The 21,707-nt window shown below is 39.8% G+C and overlaps 1 protein-coding gene across 9 annotated transcripts in view; it reads left to right on the forward strand.

Moving 5' to 3' along the window:
• The window catches only part of FHIT (fragile histidine triad diadenosine triphosphatase), a 631,319-nt gene that overhangs the window by 409,744 nt on the left and 199,868 nt on the right, over nt 1–21,707 (forward strand). The gene's annotated exons all lie outside the window — the stretch shown is intronic.

The following is a 21,707-nucleotide window of genomic DNA, read 5'->3' on the forward strand; positions in this document are numbered from 1 at the left end:
AGACCTCGAGGGGATGCTTACAGTACTCCAGAAAGACACTTTCAATTATTTTTTCCCAAGGCATTAATTTTTCTAAGTGGAACTGACAAAAATATTAAACAAAGGTGATATATGGCATCTTTGGGAAAGTGTGTTTCATTACTATTGCTGTTTTCTGCAGGTGGTTCAAAACTTTTCTCCTAATAATAATTGCGTTCCTACTTCTTCCTTCTGCAAGACTGGAGTCACACTGAATTTGATAGCTTTGAGCAACAAAATAATCAAAGTAGTAATGGAAAGTGGGTAGGGTGATAGTCTTTTCTCATGGAAATGTGAGGGTTATGGAAATAGGCAAAGGAAAAGCTCATTATTATAATAAACAAATGAATATGGGTGTGATCCTATTGAACAGAGACCCTGGGATTATTCCACTTGACTGGTGACAGGATACTGCGTCTGTCATGGTGAAATCGAGTTCTTTGCTTTATAAGGTGTTAGGAAGCTCTTTGTTGGTTTGAGGGCAGTGTGCATCCTGCAAATCTGTGTGGGAAGCCAGCAATTTGGCTTTTCTGAAAGGCTCACTTCTGTGGTCAGGACTGAGGCCACTCTTGTTTTGCTGCTCCTGCTGTAATTATTGCTGCACAGTTCCATTAACTTGTGGCAATATTTGGAAAAGCTTTAATTTTTATTCTTTAAGGTAAAATTAGGGTAATTTTTTCTTCTCACTGAAACTGAAATTGTAGTTTATTATTATTTATAATTTGTAGCTTTTGCTAGTGAAGTATTTTTGTATAAGCTTATGAAAACAAAGGGTCAAATTGAAGAGGTTAGTCCACTGATTTCAAGTAGTTGCTTTGTATTTACCTCCATGTGACTGAGAACAAGAAACATCATCTAAATAAAAGAGCAGTTATTTCCAAAGCACTCAGAAATTAGTAGGTTTATTGTGTTTCATTTTCTAGAAGAAAATGAAATCAACTCTAAGCATTTCTTTTCTAAGCATTACCTTAGGAAATCATATGACTCTCCAAAGCTGAAGTCAAGAATGGTTGGGAACTTACTACATAGGTCCCAGATTTGTATACCTGCTCCACCTGACACTGGGTTGCAATAGAAAAGATAGACCTTATTTAGGAGGAAAGGAATGGAACAGTTGGCATCTAATGCTTCCACAAACACCAGGAGTCTGTGACTAAGATGTTCTGAAATGGAAATAAAGACTGAAGGGATGTTAAAGCACCCTATTCCTTCCTGTGTCAGTGAACAGGTAAATCAGCGGTGTGCACTGTTTAGGGCATAGTGAGCTCCCCTGTGCTGGGTACTGGAAAAACAAATAGACCTTTCTTTCAGTGTTCACAGGCATGAGTAAACATGTTCAAATGTGTTCCCAGAGGAGTTTCTTGGAGCTTGGAATAGACCTCTAGGGGTCCCTTCTGTCCAGAAACTTTATGATTCTATGATAAAAATCCTTACTTAGATTCTCTTTTCAGATTGCAGCAATTTTTTCCTCTGCTTGCTACAAATAGCTTGCTACAGACATTACTTTAAGGTTAGGGTAGATCAGAAAAATCACCTAAGAATGTCACCTTCTTTGCCAACAAACAAGCCTTGTGTATGTGCTGAGCCACGTGCGCTGCCTTTGTACTTGCTTTGTATTCCAGTTAGCCTCACAGAGCCAGGATTGCACAAGCGTAATTGAGGGCAAGATTTGGTCAGGAGAATCTTGTCACTGCTGCTGCCTCTGCGGTGTGAACCAGAAGGAGCACAGCTTGACTTTTGTATGTCTGAGGCTGGGTTTGCAGAAAGCTGAGCAAACTTGCTCTGGAAATGCCAGTCACCCTCCAGAGGAGAACTGTGATTTAATTTGGTGAAATGGCTAGTTCTGACAGTATTAACTAGCTCGGGTAGACACTGTCTAAAGCCAGCATCTCCTTGCAGTAGCTGTTGCCGTCAGGAAGCTGTGACCTGTGCCAAGGCCAGCAATGTTGCTGTGCAATTCTAATTGTGCTTTTTGTGGGGGTGCTTCCTTTCAACTTTGGTATGGGCCTTGCTTAATTGGAGTGAGGCTGAGGTGGGGTGAACACAGGCATTTCACCGTAGATATGGGTAGTAAGGCATCTTTAGCAAAACAAGTTTTATTTTATGTTTCTCCCCGCTGATAATTTGTCACATGAGGTTACTAATATAATTCAGAAGAAAAGAATCCAAATGCATATTATGTGCAATGGAGATCGTTCTGCTGTCTTTGGGGAAACGCTTTGGATGTGTGTGGGAGTATAGATTGCATTTATGTATTTCATGCTCCCAAATCCATGACTGCCTGATCAAACTAATATTTTGCTAGGCTTGTGGGGCAGGCATGTGAACTCTGTATCTGAAAACAGATGCATCTGGTTCTGAACTGTGGTTTTCATCTAGTCTTTTAATTAAGTGTCTTTACAGACCAAGAAGCATCCTGGCTTACGTTGTGAAGCTGTTACCTGCATGATTATATTGCTGCTTGATTTCTGTAAAATCTACTTTTAAAAAATCAATTGAATGTAAAATTATGCTGGTAACGCAGACATACAATTCTCACTTATCATGAGCTCTGATTTGAGATTGACTGGTGGTCATTTCACAGTGCTTTCCAGATAAGGTGGCAAAAGATATATTTATCTTCTGAGATGCTATTTTAAGCATCACAGCTACAAATGAGAGTGACAGTAGCTTGCAGTTTAGGTCACTTAGTACATCCTAACTTATTTGGGATAAAACAAGCACAGCCTGAAGTTGTACACCAGCCTGGCTTTATGACTTGGAGAGACTAGCCTATCTTGGTGTTTAAAGATTAGAAGATCCCATCTTAATTTGTCTAAATATCTGTTAGGCATTGGTTTGGTCATTTTATAATCTTTCTTCTCAATTAAGAGAATATAAACTTATTTTCAGAAATTATTTGGCCTTTTGTTTGTAAGTTTCCTGTCAAGTGTTGTTTACTTTGACTAAGAAGATCTCATTTGATCGATAGTAATGTAACTATGGAGAAAGTACAGAAGGAGAAAATGCAAGCAGCATTTGAATGTCACCCTAATGCAGTGGAATGAAAGATGGGGATGGGTTTACAGCCAGGAGTAGAGAAATAGGGATTTTGTTTGCTGTACTATTTCATGTTTCTCTCAGAGAACGTAAAGGGTTGGTGCGTGCCTCTGGTCAGAAGCCAGTGATAAGCGAAATGATGCCCAAGTGGCAGTTACGCAGCATAATGCTTCTCCATAGCAGCCGCCGCCTTCTCCCCAGCATGGCTATGGATGCTAGGTCTGTCCAGATCATCACTGCTGAAGTCAGATTTTGTCAAGTAGCCTGCTGGAGGTCCAACCCTTGAAGGTCCAGCTGTGGGCAGCTCAGGCTACTGGTTCGGAATAGGGGGAATTAGTCTGGGGGGAAATGTAGTCCTGAGTAGATATCTAGCAGATATTTGACTGAACAGATAGCTAGCAGCTGCATGTGTGGGCAACTTAAACATTTTAAAGGTGCCAAAAATAGTAAATAAGCAGTGTATAAGCTTTATTCTAGCCCTCCCCACAGAGATGAGGTCTAGCTGAAGGTTAAATGACACTTAATGTTGTTTGGACTGGCATCACCTGGAATCTCTTTGTCTGGTGTTGGAGGCAGCAGACAAAAGGGGAGGCAATATAGCTTTTGTCAGCTTTGCCCACAGTTGAGTTCAAAGAGTGAGATGGAGAAAATAACTGTCATTCAAAGACATTTGGCCATTCATCCGTGTGGACTGGGGCAGTGCAGGGTGTCCTTGCTCTGTGCTCAGCTGCCTCTGGCAGCCTGCAGGCTTTTCACTTTAGAGCAAAAAGCACAGTAGCAGCTCTGGGAATGAACACTTGAGAAGTTGGTTCTCTCCACCCCCCTTTATTTTCCTGATGGATTGTCTGTAGGAGAGGGAGGATTTAGGACAAAAGATTTATTTGAGATGTTAAGCTGTATCACTGAAAAATGGGCAGGAAAACACCTCAACAAGCTGTGTGAGAAACTTGAAGGCCATTTAGCTGGAGAGAAGCTGCAGGGTGTTCCGAGCATGTAGCACAGAGGAGCAGAAGAAATACAATGCATTAGACTTTAATGAGCATTACACAAGATCTTCCTAAGGTATTGATTAACTAGGCATCAGGGACTTTTGAACTTTAAATGCCTGCAAAGGCATGCAGGGTTTAAAAGATTCATCACTGCTCCACAGAATAAGAATCAGGTTCTGGGTAAAACGACTGAATACAGCAAAGTCTTTGGTACAGCTATTTCGGGCTACAAAGAGCCTTTGAGTGCTCAACAATAGCATCAGTGTTGGAAGCCCAAGAAGAAAAAAGAACAGAAAAGCCATATATTCTGAAAATCATCTACATAGAGTTTAAGCTTGGCTAGGAGAGAATGAAAAGATCCAGATAAAACATTGTGCTGCACAAAAAAGGCTTTATCTCATTTACATCCTCACCTCCTATTTGGAGAGACTTTTAGAAACTAGGACCATGAGAAGGAAGAGATAGAATTAAAAATACGTATGCCTAGCATTTTCAGACCTCAGTACTTCATGTTCTTGGGGCTGTGATTGTTTTCATGGGCTGGTAGTAATTTACCAGTGGTGCAAATGTGCTCAACTCTTCACCCAAGATGGCAGCCCTGAGTATCCTTAGAAATGATAGGTCCTACTGTTATAAATCAAGGGTGCTCGTGTCTGGTGATGACTGGGTGTGTGAAGAAGTTAAGGTAGTCCCACTGAAGAGACAACAGGAGAAAGCAGTTGTCAAGATCATAAACTTAGTATCCTTGGCATTTGATGTGTTCCAGCCACTAACTGGTTTTGGTTATCTTCATTCTCAAAAACTGGCAAAAACAATGGAGGTATAATCAAATAATTTAAAGTAAATTATGAATCTTGCAGTTCAGAATTTCATGTAAAATTTTTATGTATATATGCCACACCAGGCAGTAGGAAAAAGCTACAGTGGATGTAAAAGAACTGAATGCTATTTAAGAAGTCTGTAACAACGTGGCCAAAGACAAACGTCAAAGATCAACTTTATTTGAATTTCCAAATGCTATAATGAACCATTCTTTTTTTGCTGCAAATAATCACATGATACCTGTTCCACTTAAAAATGCTCAAGGAGATGGAATAAGACTGAAGTTGAAAGGACAAAGTTCTGGAACAAAACATCTTCATCATATGAAGTAAAGGAAGAAAGGAAAAAAAAAATTAAAAAACAAACCACAAAAGTAAAAAGATATTAAATCAACCATACTAGAGGCAACAATAAAACTATGAAGAAAGTGAAATAAAATCAGCAGGAGCTGAACCCATATCTGACAGAGTGAATGTGTCCAGTGCCCCAGAGCTCTGAAACACTGCAAGTCTTGCAGAACATGCTTGCTTTAACGGAGATGCTGGTGCAGGGATAATGACCTGGGACAGGTCCAATAGTGGAATGAATGATTCTGGGATAAAGTGTGCTTAATGCCACAGTTTGTGTGATTAGTAACTTTATGATCTTTATATAAGCAACAAATTGCCATTTACTACAAATCTTGTGGTTATGTTTACTACTGCTATACACTTAGGAAAATCTCATTGCTGGTTAAATCTGGTTGATCTGCTATTTCACCATTGATTAATTTGGCCCAAGATGTATATGTGTCTAATTAAAATGTAAGATTTTTGCAAATACCTCCTATGTTATCATGAGAAGAGACATAATTTTGATTAATTACAAACTAAGCACAAGCAATTAAAGATTTTTTTTTTTCTTAATTCCTGTCTCCTCAGCACTTCACTAAATATTCAGGGCTTTACCTTTGGACAGTTTATTCACCTATGAGAAACTGCACAGAATGAGAATGAATGGATAGTCCAGCAAAGCATTAGCAAAACATGTCCATGTCTCCGTGTGACTTGAAAATGTACTTTTTCTGGTTTGGTAGGAAGGAGAATGTAACAGGGACAGCATTGCTGATGTTGGAGTATATATGCAATTAACAGCTTTCACAGCTAACTTACATCCTTATCTTTCTGTGACATTTAATCACCTGCAGAAGGCACTTTTTCACTTGTATATTTTAACATGAATGTTATGCTTTAATTGTAAACAAGCAGAAGTGAATTACTGGCAGTAGAGAAACTCGCTGCAGCAAACAAAAAAACGAATATATATTCGAAAGGTTTCACTTAACAAGGCTTGTTCATCTTTGTACCAGACCTCCTACGTTTCAACCATGCTCAGTTTCTCCTGGGAGCTTTAGCATCCGTTGTCAGTCTGTAAAGTTAGAAAGAAGACTGAGTTAAAACCTATGGAGACGCTAGAATTTTCCTGTTACAAATCATCTCTGCCTGAGTAGATTATCTGCATAGCCATTCATTGCCAAATGTTCTGAAACCTTTTCATCCTGTCACAATTTTCTTCTCATACTTCTTTAATGCATTTAACAGCTGGCAAGTTTGCCTGAATAGTGCTACATAAGAGAAGGTAAATTCTTGCGGAAGAGATGGAGAAAAGGTGAAGCAGACAAAGGATGACAGTGTCTCCGAGATGTGTGTAATGTTGACGTGCAGATTCAGTACCTACCTAAATAAACAAGTGGCTGAATAGAGGTAGTGAATAGGACATTTTAGCAGATGATTACATTATTATAATAGTCAATGAATAAAGACGCTATTATTCCATTACTCTTCTCCACATTCAAGTCTGTCCCATTTCACTTCAATGAGATGGTATTTCGGAAGATGTATGTAAAGAAATATGTCAGTTATTAAAGACCAGATCCTGCAACAGGCTTCAGGATTAGGCCTGTAATTTGTTAGAACAAGACAAAGCTTTTCCTTTAGAAATGTAAATTGTGTCATAAGAAGGGGTAACAGCAGCTCAGAAATCCTTTTCCATTAAGTAGAAGTCTGGATTAGTTATAGCGTGTGACAGAGGGTAGAAACAAGTAAAACTCTGTAGAGGTAGGAAATTAAAACATCAGACCTTTACTGGAGTCTATTTATGAGGATGATTTCTAAGCAGCAATCTGGTAGGCCAGAACAGTAAACCTTCCAGTAAACCATACTGCTGGGACTTGTACTGCCAGTATTTTAACAAGGACTCAACTATCACAATAGGGCAAATAAATAAATATCCTGTTAGTGCTGCATCTCGGGCGAGAGGAACAATGAGGTGGTGAGGTGTTGATTCAGTTATTTTCCTAATTAAACAACAATTAATGCAAATAACTACAGGCAAGGAAAGAGGCAGCAGAAGTGTCCTCTGTGCAAAATGGTGACACTTTGCACAGGATGCAGGTGTTGACTGTACCAAGGATGCTACATGGCATTCATTCAGTCTCATCCATGTCCTGTTCATGTGGAGCTGAAATTCTTGGGGACAGGGTAGGGGAGAGGCCATTTTGTTTGCTCTTAATTCACAGCATAATAATGATGAATCTACTGAAGTATTTTTCAGAAGTCTCTGTGGCCAGGAGTGCTAAGCAGAAACATCACCATGACACACAACTTATTGTGAACACACAGTTCATTTAGATAGCAGTTCTTTTGGAAATACACTCAGAAAATGTCTGCCAGGGCTTTATTCACCAAGAAATACTAGTCACTCGTTTACAATTACTCATTTGTTAAATGTGTATTTTAATCTGCTGGGATATTTAAAGCAGTAGTATTTCCTAGATGATCAGGCAATTAATGGTCCATTCTTACAGTATGTTTGATTTTGCAGGAGTGGTGTTAAAAGGGTAACAAAATTCAGTTTCTGCTGTTCAGCATTTGTATGGATTTTTTAATATTTGAATTGTACAGATGTTCTAACTTAGGACTGCATGTTTTTGTCTCAGAGATACTGCTCTGTACATACTAAGTACTGAAAGATACCTCTTGAAGGGTGTTAAAGTGTGTTCACTGGACCTTGCCGGGTTTGCTACATCATTTGAGTGTGATTTTTCTTGTGCAGAGACTTGATTCAAAGCCCATTGGTGTTAGTAAAAAGTTATTCTGCCCAAGTATGAGATGAGCTATGTGTGTATGGAGAAGTGATCCCTGTTTGCACATCAAAGAGATGCAAGCAGGCCATGTACCACGTGAATTAGGAAGTCTTGCCCCTATTCACAATCAGGTATCCTGTTGCCATGGTGTTTTGCATGGGTGACAGCAGTATCTGCCATACATGCAGAGGGCAAATGGCAGGTAGTCTGTGGGCTTGTGGGTTTGCTGCGAAAGCAAATGATGTTTTCTGCACGTTTTCTGTTCTCACTTACCACGGTGCACTTGAGGCATTGTTTCTACCTCTAAGTGTGCATTTTCTGTACTGCTGCCATATAGCGTGGCAGCTCTGCCACAGTCTGCCTGATTTGACTTAGGACATGGTAGTTATTTTCTTATCAAAAGATAATTCATGTGCATTATTAAGACAATGGATTTGACTTTTCAATGAGTTTATGTCTTTAAGAATAGTTTTCAGAGAATGAGTCAGCCATATGTTAAATCAAATTTAACATCCATTATGAAATACTGAATCATACTTTATATCTCTGTAATGATAATAAATGATCATATCTCCCATGTTCCCCTCATTTGTACTACTGCTCACCAATCTTGCTAATATCAAAAAGATTTATTAAATGAATAATCTTCAAACTATAGCTGTTTTAATATTAATAGCTCCTTTTTATGTTGTTGTTCTTACAATAATTCCATTTGTGTTTAAGCATGCTGACTTTAAAAGTAATAATTCTTTTTATAGTGAAATTTAATGAATAGATAACCAGTAAATCAATAATAAAGTCCTCCTTAATGAGATTTTGTAATTATACCAATACATTACAAAATACAGTAAATTTCTGAATGCCCTTCATATGTAGGAAAATTGCAGAAGTAACAAACTACAGAATGAAAGCTGAGGTAGCACTTAAAGGGAAGAGATGTTGAGATACCATTGTGAATACATGCAGCTGAAGAAATATATTTAGGCTATGTACAAAAGTATCCCAGGACAGTAGTGTGATGCTCAATGAGTTATGGCTCAACTCCCTTTAAGGTAAAACCTCTACGTTAAAGATACGCACTGGAGGTTTTAGCTCTCATGATTTTGTAAACACAGAAGTCACAGTTATATTTGGGTCATACTTGGCCTGTCTTAATTTTTGTTCCCCAAGAGAGTTTGATATAACTTTGTTGTATTTCCACACAAACTGAAAGTAACTGTACAATCACTTCGTAACCACAATGCCATGAGATGAGAGTGTGGCTGGAGCTGACTTGCACAACACCTGTAGCTCAAGCACATCTGACCCGAGGCTCTCCTGTGAACACCCCCTCTGTGGCTGCCTTCAGTAGGGAGAAATAGCTGCAGCCCTCTGCTAATGGAGCAAATGATCTGCTCTATTTTTTAACTTCCTAGCTAAGTAGTGTTTTAAGCTCTTGCGTGGTTAATACAGTTTCCCAGTTTACATAAATGTCCTGGTCTTAATGTAAAAATTGTAATTTTTTTTTTTAATAAACAGTTCTGATTCCAAACTAGATAGTTGGGGAACCCAGGTGAATTGGGTGACATCCAGGAGAATTCAGAAAGTCCAGGTGGTCTAGGACATTTTCCTTTTGACAAAATAAATAGGTCTGAGTAAATGAAGAGTGTGTCTGTTGGTTAAATTTGACAGGAGAAGCCCTGGCTCTGGGAGAGCATGAAAGCAAATCTGCTTTTCCCGTGGGTGCCTGATGTGCAGAGCACCACACAGTGCTCAACAAGTCCTGAACCTCTGTCTGTCCTGTCATTAATAACCAAAACACCCAGAGGGGCCAAATCTATTCCTTGGGCTCACTGCTGGTGCAGGTATGGAGAACTGTTATTAGAGGTAGGGTTGGGAGACCAGAAGTGCAGTTTGGTGTCTTGCCTGAGGTTCTTGTTAAGCTCTCAGCATGGGTGCAGTGGGATGTGCTGACTGACAGCTACTTATCCCTCCAGCTTCGATATTTTTGCTGTGTTGCAGTTTCTGAAGTGTCTGGTCTGGAAGGCCTGTGACCAATGTGTTTCGGTAATCCAGCTGAGTTGTAATGAAAGCATGAATGACAGCCTGGCACCCTCCTGAGACAGCCTTGGTTGTAGCCTTACTTACTGTCCTCTGCAGATGTAGAAGTTTTTGTCATGTAGCTAAACTGATAATCAAAAGACAGGCTGATATCAAAGATGACCTCCAGGTCATGAACCTTCAAACTAGACACTGTAAAACTTCCTTTAAAAGGAGCTGCAAAGGATGAAGTGAAATTCAAAAAGTATCAGGCACCAGCCAAAATAAGCTCAACGTTCTTTAAATCTAATTGCAGCTAGACGTCATTTAGGTGTCTTATCGAACAGGAAATTACTTCCCTTGGGTCACCTGTTCTAGGAAAATAAGCTGTGGCCTTATCAGTATAACAATAGTTTCAAATTATACCTCTCAGTCATCGTTCCTAATAAAACCCTAGGAGGACACAGCAGAACACCTGTGAATTTAGGTCTGAGAGTCTCCATAGCACATGCCTGGAGGGGGGAGGAAAAAAAAAAAAAAAAAAAAATCTTATTCTGCCTGTGCCAGTGAAAACATCAGGAAGGCAGCGTGCAATAGGGTAGCACTCTAGTGTTAGAAAGGAGTGGTGATGGTAAAAAACTGAGCAGGGGACTCACGACCAAGGTTCCCTGATGTGTTATAGACTACATTTGTCTCAAAGCCTATGCCACTACTTACTTTTGCTCTTCCTTTTCAATTCAGGTTTTTATGAGCAGGTAACACCAAGTACAGTGTGGCTTTTAGAGTAGCTGAGGTCTTCCAGATCTACTGTTATATAAATGATAAAAAGAATTCCCCTCTGTGTTAGTCTTGTTGTTTTAGCTTTATGTACTTTTTAGATAAAAATATCTTCATATAGGTGGGCATTTTTTGCTTAAAAAGTTTTATATCTTAGTTCTACTGTCATTACATTATTTGACTCTGAGCTTTAACTGACCAACTGAATTTCTAAGAACTGGGACAATGACATTACGGTATCATAGCAGTAAATGCTCTGATGTTTTTTCTTTTTTACGAAGCAAAATCTAATGGAGCATTTTGTGTATAGCTGACCTTATAGGAAACACCGCGAACAACGACTGCCCATTTCTAAAAGCAGAAAAGCTGCTTCCTTCTTACCAAAAGAAATTTAGCAGCATGTAAGTTCCCTTGAGCTGCTGCACTGTATACCCAAGCATTTAAGCTCCTCACTTGGCCTGTCCATTAGTCTCCCAAGCTTCTCTAACTTCCTGAAATCAGACATTTTAGAAGACTTTGGCCTCTAGGGCTCTCACATTTTAAGAAATAATCTTCCCCTTCTGGACCTCAAAACTACCCACTGGAAATCTTATCATCCATTTAATTCAGCATATATTAAAATTTGCAATTAATTATCTGCAGTTCTAATCCATTGAGTCCGTGCAATTAACATCTGGGATTCAGCACATCCATTTGCTGACTTTTTAATTTAAGGACTTGGAGACAGTAGATCCCCTCTAGGAGAGCTGAAATAAGTAAAATTTAAGCCATAGTTGGAATTCTTAATCTGTTTCCTGACATAGAACTCTTCCCTTTACTCACAAGCTCTCTAGTTCCTTGTTACTTCTGAGCAGTTGTGGCTGTTGCTCGTGGCTTTTGACATGTGGCAGCAAACTTGTGAGAGCTGAAGTGGCCTAATGGAGACGAAGAATGTGGAAACAGGGGTTTCTAGCTCCGTTCTCTGCCTCTTTCAATAGCCAGCAGGTGACATTGGCTTTTTTGTCCTTTTGTAAAATAATCTGAATGCTACTTGTTTCCCTAGTGTAACAGGTTTAATTAATAAACAAACTTATCCTGAAAACCCATTAAAGGATACTGTAAAGGTGAAAAAAACCGCTGACTACTAAAGCTAGTAAAAGTCTTTCTTCAGCCCTGGTTGTGGAGCTTACTTACATATTCATTTAGCAATTGCGCCATTTCCTGTTAAACAGAAAACAAAAACAATAAGAAAAAAATATTTTCTCATGGGTAGTGTTTCATCTTGGTGAATAAGGGGCCTTAATTTTTAGTGAACAATAGTGGAAAATGCACCCGATTATTTGTTTCATAACAGAAGAGAAAATGATATAGGCAACTCCCTTCCTGAAAGGACTATTATAGAAATCACTGTAAATTCCTGAGCAGTCAAGCGCTGAGCCGTGCATTATGCTGCTAACAAGGCATAATCCTGTCCCTTCACCTCTTTTAAAGGCAAAAACAATGCTCAGGACATAGTCCTATTTTCGCATTATCAAAATAACCACATTCTGCCTTAAATACATTGAAGTAAAAATGGACATTTGTCCTTCACTCATTGGGTGCCTAGATGCAAATTGCACCTGTGATATTTAAAATCCTGCTGACTTTCCCACGATGCCCACAATTCCTAAATCCCTTATGATTCAGCTGTGGTGAAAGCAGTGACAACAAAGTGTCATTTACAAAATGACGCAGCTGTGTCCTCTTAGGAGCAGTCACCAGTGATGACTCAGGTTTCTCAGGGTGAAGCCTTTTAACAGTTTACTTAATCTATCAGTGTAATGTGTCTGTCTTTTGGGAAAGAAGTTGTTTAGTTTCAGTTGTGTATTTGTAGAGAAGCACAAATTATTGTTTGGCATAGAGTACACTTTTGTTTTTCTCCTTGGCTGTGTCCGTCTTGCACTGTTTCTTACATGCTACATCTGTTTTTCTGCAGGATTTAGCATTTCAGATGGACTCAAGGCAAACTATTTGCGAGGGTGAGAACTGGCAAGTTTCTGTGTTTCAGTACCATTTCCTTCTCTTGCCTGAAATATTCCTGAGCACTGTGGGAAGACCTTGTCAGAATATGTAAAGACATAACTCAATCAGCCTTCATATCATATGTGTATATGCTACAGAATTGAATATAAAAAATCTAGAGTAGGGCAACTACTTACTGACGTTCAATGATTTACAGGAGTGTATCTAGAAGCTAGAATATTTTGTAGAAGGTATGGATTAAATATTTAAGAGTTGAGACAAACTGTATCTTTAGCCTCCCTGCTTCGCCGCAGGCATACAGGTAATGCAAGGGAAGATGAACTCCAGTGGTTTTATCTCTGAGGTTTTGTAGTGCAAGGTTTCCTGTGACTCATCTACATGGGCAAAAAGCCAGAGATTCCTTAAGTCAGTGTAGAAGGGAGTTGGCTGGGTGAGTAATTGAGCTGCAGTGTCCACTGTACAGACCCCAGGAGGGGTCTAGACTCCGCTGTGCTCGGTGCCATACGCACAGCTGTGGGCTGGGAAGGGGCTGGGGCTAGGTTTCCCACTGCTGCAGCGACCCTGTGTAAAAGAGATGGCGAAGATAGGTAATAGGTCTCTCAAGGCACCTACCTGTGCAGTCAATTCATAATTCTTAAGCTGAGTCCTAGAATAACAGGGAGAGCATATTCAGAATAATAAAATTGTTTGCACCTCTAGTTAACTGGAGAACTGCCCTTTCTTGGAGCAAGTCCTTAGCTCAGGACATGATAATTTCTTTGCAAAACAGGAACTCCCTTAAGCTATTATTAAACTGGCCTGGTAGTGGGCATGACTGCCTTCAGGTTTTCAGGAAGGATGAACTGGCCTCTGAAAATTATAAAACTGGCTTAATAAAATAGATTGAGAGAAAAGGACTAAGCTTGGACTTATTATTGTTTGTCTTCTAGTTTCTCACCATTGTGGGTGCATTGAGATACATTTTCAGGCTTTTCTCATCCATTAGGTAGATTAAAAAATTGCTTTATGATTTCAGTGAAAGCAGGAATGTTCCTGAAAGCCGTTGATCCCAGCAACCAAGGGAAAAATCCAGCTGTTGCAACAGTAACTAGCACTCCAGGAAGGTGGTCAAGCACGAGACCATTCTAGTTTTTCTTCTGACCATAACATTTTTTGAAACATGCTATATGAGTGGTCCAAAATGGATTTGACTGATGTAATGTACATTTGAAAAGTAAGATTGGTGTCAATAGAAACAAAAGCCTTTATAGGGGACAATAGAAATCTCTGTCAGAGTTGGGGGCTTCTACTAAGCACTTATGGAGCAGTAGCCTCCTTGTAGTGACCTAAAGAACACTGTCATCTGGCTCATTGCTTGTTCTGTTTATTTTGTCTTTCACCTTTGTATTTTAATTACCTCTTTTTTTCTTCTCTTTTGTGATTTAGTTTGCGTGCCATAGAACATGCATTTTATTTCAGTATTTGTAACAGCATGATATGCATGCAAATAACACTTTGGTAGATAGTATCTATTCAGCAGTTGTAGGTATGTGACCTATTTTCTTACATTAATCTGTTTGCAGCGAATGTATATATGTAAAATGGTTAAGAAGACAGCAACAGGACCATTATCCAATTAGAAAGGCAGATGTATTTCAAAACCAGAAGCTTAAACTGGAGGACCTAAGGAGTAATGACGGCTGCTCCTTTTGTTGGCCCTATTCTGTTACACATTTTTGAAGTGTGCTGCATAAAAGAAAACCTGCCTTTTAAAAAAGGGCTAAGTGATTGAGTTGTAGCACCTTCTGGTTTTGCATAAATTCATATTATCAAGGACTGAGGATGAGGTGCAGTAGTTAAAGGCTAAAAAGAGAAGAGTTGGCTGAACAGCATTTGCCTTGAGATTTAAGACTGAAACCTCCAGGTTTACAACATGCTAAATGCAGCATCTAACCTAGTCCCTTGCTTGAACTATTTATGCAGTAGCAGTGTCGTAATATAAGCATTTTCCTCACCCTTTCCCCAGACATTAGCATTTGTAAGCCATTTTTAGTGTTTACCTCTTTGTTTGGATGAAATAGAGAAACACGGGGAGCTTGAACTGAGGTCAAGAGCAAAGCCCATTAGCATCCATCTTAATAATGGTACCAATGTTAAAGGAAGGAAAGTTTGGTTTGTAAAAGAGAGTATTTAATGCAGCTTTGAGTCTCTGTAGAGAAAAGCAATGGTTTTCGTAACATCACCAGAAATGCCCGTCTGAATATGGAAGAGGATGTTTAACTCTAGGCTCAGGGTTCGTCCAGTTTAGCAGTGGCCACAGAACTAAGGCACTTCAGTCCAGGCTGCTTTCTTTATAGCCAGTGGGCAGAGGCAGTTCCACAGGATGAAAGGATCTCTTAATACGCTATTGAGGGACCCCGGTGTGAGGAGGCTTCTCTTAGGTGCCTGATTTTAGAGGTGGAAAAGTGGGTAGTTTTACAACCACATAAAACAGCTCGGGCACACATAACGCTACAGTGTCTTTGACTCCTGCTCCTTCCCCATGGCAGTCTAGCTGTTGGACTCCTTTTCTTCCTGGTTTTACTGAAAATGTGCCCAGTTCACATTTAGTGGTAGCTTAATTGTTTCTGTCCCTGATACTTCCCTGGCTCCTGCTCTCAACTCCATGCTACCCATTGTGCTATGGCAGCACAGCGTGGTGACTTGGATCAAGGGACTTTCCTGGTGGACTACAACCCATCGTGTAGATCCCCAGCCTCACCAATACAGGCTTGAAATGCTGAGGAGATTTTAAAGCACTCTTTAAAAGGACAATCATATGAGGAAAGAGCGAGAGATAAGGAACCTCTCTGCAATGGGAGATGAAGGTTGGGGAAATTGATTTTCAGGGTTAGCCGGCAGGCTGGTGGCAGAGCTGACAGCAGAGCTTGGTGCCTGGCAGCATCTTTCTTCCTCCAGTAACAGGAATACACAACTTTGTATTTTCATCATCTTTGACATTAGCTGTCTGTATGAATAGTTCTGGTTATTCTCTTTGCACTTCTGCTCGTGTTCTGCAGAACTTTGAGAGTGGATCGGAATATCTTTTCAATTTAAAATGACTTGTTCTCTGTAAATCTCTGCTCAAAGGCATGTTGTGAATGCTAGTTAATCTAACATTTCCTTCTGGCTAGCATGTTTTAATTATAAAACGTGGAGCTCTGGAAGATGGTTTAGGATAACTAAATAAAAGACATTTCTGTGTGTCGTAGCTACCATTAGACAAGCAGCAGGGCACAGTTTTGGAATGTCATATGCTTTTACATTTCATCTGAATTGATTGCTAATGTAGATATGAAAAGTCACATAAGGTTTGACCTCTTGCAATTCCAAATACAGGACCAACACCCAAGTGCTTTTGTTCTGAACTTTTTGGTAAAAGATTAGTTTGGAAGCAAGCTACCGGTTAGCTCAGTATTGCTGCATCAGACCGCAGCAAGTGCGAGAAGGCCAGAGCCAGCACTGTGGCGAGCATGAACTGCTGAGGAGCAGGAGGGCTTGAAGACACACAGAGAGATAGCATCAAGTATAGTTACTACAAGGAGTAGATGCCACTGTTGGAAAACTGTGCTAGAAATAGAAGTAACTTTTTGGAGATGCCATGAATTATTTCAGCTTAAGCTGCCTTTATTTTTTTAATATTGCCTTCTTGTGGTGTGAATTCATGCAGATTGTTGCAGTATGCAGCACAGAGGATGTGACATTGACTGGACTGCAGGTAAGTGTGAGACTAACCAAAGTACAGGAGAAGGCACTTGGCTTGCAAGCCTCTTGGCAAACACTGGGGTTTTCTTTGTTGGAGGGTGTGTGTGTGCATCCAGCACAGGGAAACTTCTTTTTAATTACATTTTTTTTAGATGTTTAGAAATTGCCAGCAAAAAAATGTGAATAGTAACTTTTAGTTTGCGGCTGATCTCTCTAAGTCCTGCCAGTAGCAGAGGCATGAAGAGCCTCTGGGAAATGACCACTGTTGATAACTTTGTCCCTTTAAAATTGCTTGTAGTAGAAGTCAAGCCTAAGGTCCAGAATCTTATCTTCTGGGCCCCCCGAAGGAGCAGGTGGTGCTGAGCCCCGCTGCTGGCCCTTCTGGCAAGGGAGGATGTAGCAAGTTACTGAACCACCTAAAGACAGAGGAAGGAAAAGGGAGGGAACATGCTGTATATTTATTGATATATGTGGGTATGTGATATGTATGCATGTGTACATACAAACAACAAATCGATCTTTTGCTCGGTGTTGCTTTGTGCCTTTTCATATAAAAGCAGTCATTTAATATTTTCCTCTCTGTGGAAAATCTTAGACTTGTTTTATTTGTATGTATTTTTTAGTTTATCAAGTAAATATATAAATAACTGGAGCAGATATATTATTAATGCAGAACACTTATTGTGTAAGTCACTGAAAGTCACAGATGTGTCATAAAAATAGATGGCAATCAATTATCAGAGGAAAATGTTATTTGTTTCTTGCAAAGCTGAAGCTATAAACTCGCCTTCCTGCCAGTAGGAGTGTTATTGCCAAAGCCCTACATAGGTAGTTCAGAACAGACAGTATCATTCACAGTTTCAAAGAAATCAACTTCAAGAAGCGGTCTTTGAAGCAAATACAGCAATGTCCTATATTGCAGTATAGGTCTGTTTAAAAATAAACCAGAAGCAACTGACCGGGCTCTGAAACAAAAGTCATTTTTTTTCTGCATGGAAATGAATATTGCCTCTGAATAATGTATGTACATCTTTTGGCCATAATTTTCATTATTTTACTCATATAAATATAGGTAATGTAGGACGGAAAAGGAGATTTACTGGAGGTTGCTTATTGCTGTAAAGCTAGAATTTGTTAAAGCAGGCTTGCAAGCCAAGAGGTGTGCATGATATTGAAGTTATTCTGTGACTGCATCATTTGATAACTTGAATAACATTCAGAAATCCCATCTGCATGAAAGCCACTTCAATTAAAAAGAACAGATAATAAAATAATCACTTTTATCAAAAAGGATTCAGTGCTACAGCTCTGGACCTGTTTCCTTGCCGTGGTCATGGACCAATCTGCAGATTTGAAACTGTCCATGTTATGATTGTCCCATTTACCTCAGCTCCAATGCCCTAGTCCACTTGCTGTATTGATAGGATTCCTATAAATACATTAACTAAGTATGTTTTTGAGCATATTGGCTTGACTCAGTTGATGGCTTTGATTTTTCTTAAATGATTTTGTTGTTTTGGGTCAGTGTGTCTGATACTCACTGGGTTCTTTGTAAAGAAAAGTGAGCTTTGATTTGTGGTGTCTAGTAGGACTCAATGGAAAATAGGTGTGCAGGAGACCCCATGGAGAAGCTGCAGCCACAGCAAATATCGGGTGCTGAGTCGGGCTATTGGTTTGGCCAGACTTCAGCAGTCTCTGCTGCCTCTGCCAGCCCTACCAGGTGAAGCAGAAATTTGCCACTTTCCACTGCCCTATGTAGGTTATTCCCATGCATGGGAGTTCACAGCTTTCTAGGGCGTACAGGGGCAGGACTTTAGGGTTTGACTCAGTCTAATTTTCTGCCAAACAAGCAGTGTCGGCATGTAGCTGCCACCTTGTTTTCATAGGTATACAGTTTCTGTGACTTACGAATCATGATGTATGAAAATGGAAAAAACCTGTTGTGATGTGCTTCTGGCATCTTGTTTCTTTTCACGTATTCCTTATTACATTTTGACAGGTGTCTGACACAAAAATCTGTCAATACTGTGATTTAACCTTCATATACCACCTCCAATTTCAGTGCTTAGGACTATGAAACAATAGATATGAGCTGAGCTGTTGAAACTTCAAAAAAGTTGCCTTTTTTTTTTTTTTTTTTTGAGATGCTCTGTGTAGGAGAATTTTTTCTTGGTGCTCAGGATAGAAGCCCAATTTGTTCACATTTTCTTGGATTATAGGTTATCTTTTATGACAATTAGTCTCAGAAAAGTCATCGCAGACCATCCTGTTGTCTTGCAAAAAATTCAGTAAAAGAGATAGTTGTTTTGCTACTTCCTTGTGTAATGGTAAGTTAATTAATTATAAATATCTAAGCTGTTAATACCAAAACAATATCGGAGGATGTTACTTGGATAAATGTGAAGCAATCCAAACAGGTATTTTTTTACACAATGGAATCTCTCCGAAACCTGCAGTGAGTGTACTCCAGTCTACTTGGACCCTGCAACTTTGTTTTGTTTTGTCCAGTCATCAGGATTTGTGACTAACAAAGTATGTGCATCTTGATCTACTTATCACACACTTTGGAACGTAGTGGTAGTCCCCCTCCTTGTCTACCTTGGCTTAAAGTGCTGTGCAGAACTGTTGCTCTTCTGGGCAACATCGGAGAGATGACGTTTATGAAGGGCTCAGCAGCCTGTGTTGTATGCAGCCAGAATCAGGAGGGGGACCATACAGAATCGATAGCCACAAAACTGAGATCCTGAGGCTTTTCTGTAGTGGAAGCCTGGTAGTATGAGACTGAGTCCAAACCCAGCAAGTGTCTGGCTCAGATTTCCAATGCAACTTCCAGCATTATTTCCCACAAAGTGCAAGGCCCTCTGTGCTGACAGAGGAGCACCTAATACAAGTCATTAGTGTTCCTGGAAGTGTGATACCTGCCAAACTGAAGTCTGGCACTTCAAAAAATATGTTGCCCTGTGTCAACTCTAAAGTATCAAAGATGATGATGTTGTCACCTGACAGTGCTGGTAGGTGTTGTAGAAGGTGCTGTCATCGGGGCTTCATTGATCACACTAAGCAGCTTCTTTACTTTCAATTACTCATGGATGTCAGGAGGAGAAAGAGAACGCTAGAGAGGTATTATATGTAGTGGCACTTCAAAGGTGATTACTCTTTCTTCTTATCAATCATGTTAAAGAAATTCTCCTAGTGCACTTGATAATCCTGTTTTCCTTTGAAGAAAAGAAACAGTCTTGATTCCAAGCTAGCCATAGAATTAACAGTGTCATTACACATTTTTGGACTCATTAGAGTGCACTTAGTATGCCTGAGATGTAATAGGTTTGAAAAGCAATTTCTCCAATGATGATATGAAGTGGATAACAATTTTTTCCAAAACAAATTGCAGATCAACTCATCAGTCTTTTTTTTCCTACATTCCTATGTACAAAGGCTTCACAGTTGTCTAGTTGTGTGACTCGTGAGGGATTAAAATTAATTTACAGAAATAATATACGGATACAATATAGAAAATAACATACATAGCATGCATTTTGATTGAATGCAAATTTTTCAAGATTATTTCCTAGCCTGTTGTAATGGTACAGTTTTCTATTGCTTAAGTTATGGTACCTGCACACTTAGATTAAATCCAAGATCCACTGTACAGTCGATCTATACAAAGAGTTTTGTTTACTTTGAAATCAATAGATTCAATAAGTGTGGGGTGGAGCAAGATTTGAATCTTAATAAAGATGAGAGATTTATTGTCAGCCCTTCCTAATAGGTTACTCCTGTTCTGACGTTTTTCACACAATCTGTTTATTGAGAAAAATACACCTGAGTTGCCTGCATCTAGAACACTCAGGTGATGCATGTGGTGCAGATTGAAAAAACGTTACAAAGGACTAGTGATTCAGATCTGATGGCTCTTTTCTTACAACAAATCTCAGCAGAGGCTGCTGGGTTTGCTATGAAAAGAGGGGTGCCTCCAGCAGACCTGATCAATCAGATGTTCCAGCTTTTTTCTCCTCTTGATTTCCTTTATTTTACAGCCTTTTCCTGATTTATTTTCTAGATCTCAGAAAGCATGAGCAACGGAGCCCCTTGGGCTTTGTAGAGACCAATAATGACTGTGTAAGTGAGCCCATTTGATTTCCCCTAGGGCTTGATTATGCACCTGACGGTGCAGAAGCTTCCCAAGGGGTCAAGAAGTCTGAGGGGGAAAAAAACCTCAGGCAAATCAGAGAGCTTCAAACAACTCCCCCCTGCTTCCATCCCCCAGGCAAAACATGCAAGTCAGCATTGTTCTGAGATGGAAGAGGAACGACTGGCTTTGAGACATTTCATTTGTTGTTACTTGCTTCCCAGACTCTGTGAGGTTTGGACGCTACAGTCAAGATCTTTTACTGAGGACGTTTGCTGTTCTGTCTGAGTGTAGCAGCTGGGAAACATTTTCTTCTTATTCTTGCCTCAAGGCATTAGTAAGCTGATGGAAAATACAGCTGACTGCTTTGTGATATGACCAGGATCACCAAGATAGATTTCCTGGAATACCTGATCTGTCATAAACCTCTGTCTGATTTACATAATTAATTTATCTATAGAGAGGTGCCACCCACACGGTCCTTCATTTACAAAGTCCACAATTGCTCGCCTTTGTGAGCAGGGCATTAGTATATCAGACTGACAACTAAGGATGCTGAGATACAGAGATCGGATGGTTTTCCCAGTGTCATAATAAGGAATTGGAAAGGCTGTGAATAGCACTGAGTCTCCATTCCCTGCTAGATGTAAAGGCCTAAACAAGGGACAGTGTATGGAGAAAAATAATTTGAGCCGGCATTCTTGACAGCTTTTGGTTGCAACACATTGAACTGTTATAACACGAGCACGTCACACCAGTTGGGCAGAAGTGTGAGTGTGAGATCTGCAGAAGGTTGCAAATGTTCTCAGTGTATCACAATTATAGCCATCACAGTGCTAAACAACACTGTGAAAGCTCAGGGTTGTGTAACCTGCAAGTTCTCGCATATTCCTCGTGCTGGGGTAGATTTGGGGTAAAAATAGGACAGCACAGGATAAAATGATGGGATTTTGATCACTTCTCTCCTTTGCAAGCCTCTATGTGTGCTTTGGTCAACTAATGCCCTTGCACTTGATGCAATGGTGAAATGCCTTAAGCGCTCTCTGATATATCCTCTGAATATCTA

Source organism: Opisthocomus hoazin, chromosome 11 (genome assembly GCF_030867145.1).
Source record: "Opisthocomus hoazin isolate bOpiHoa1 chromosome 11, bOpiHoa1.hap1, whole genome shotgun sequence".
Classification (NCBI taxonomy): Eukaryota; Metazoa; Chordata; class Aves; order Opisthocomiformes; family Opisthocomidae; genus Opisthocomus; species Opisthocomus hoazin.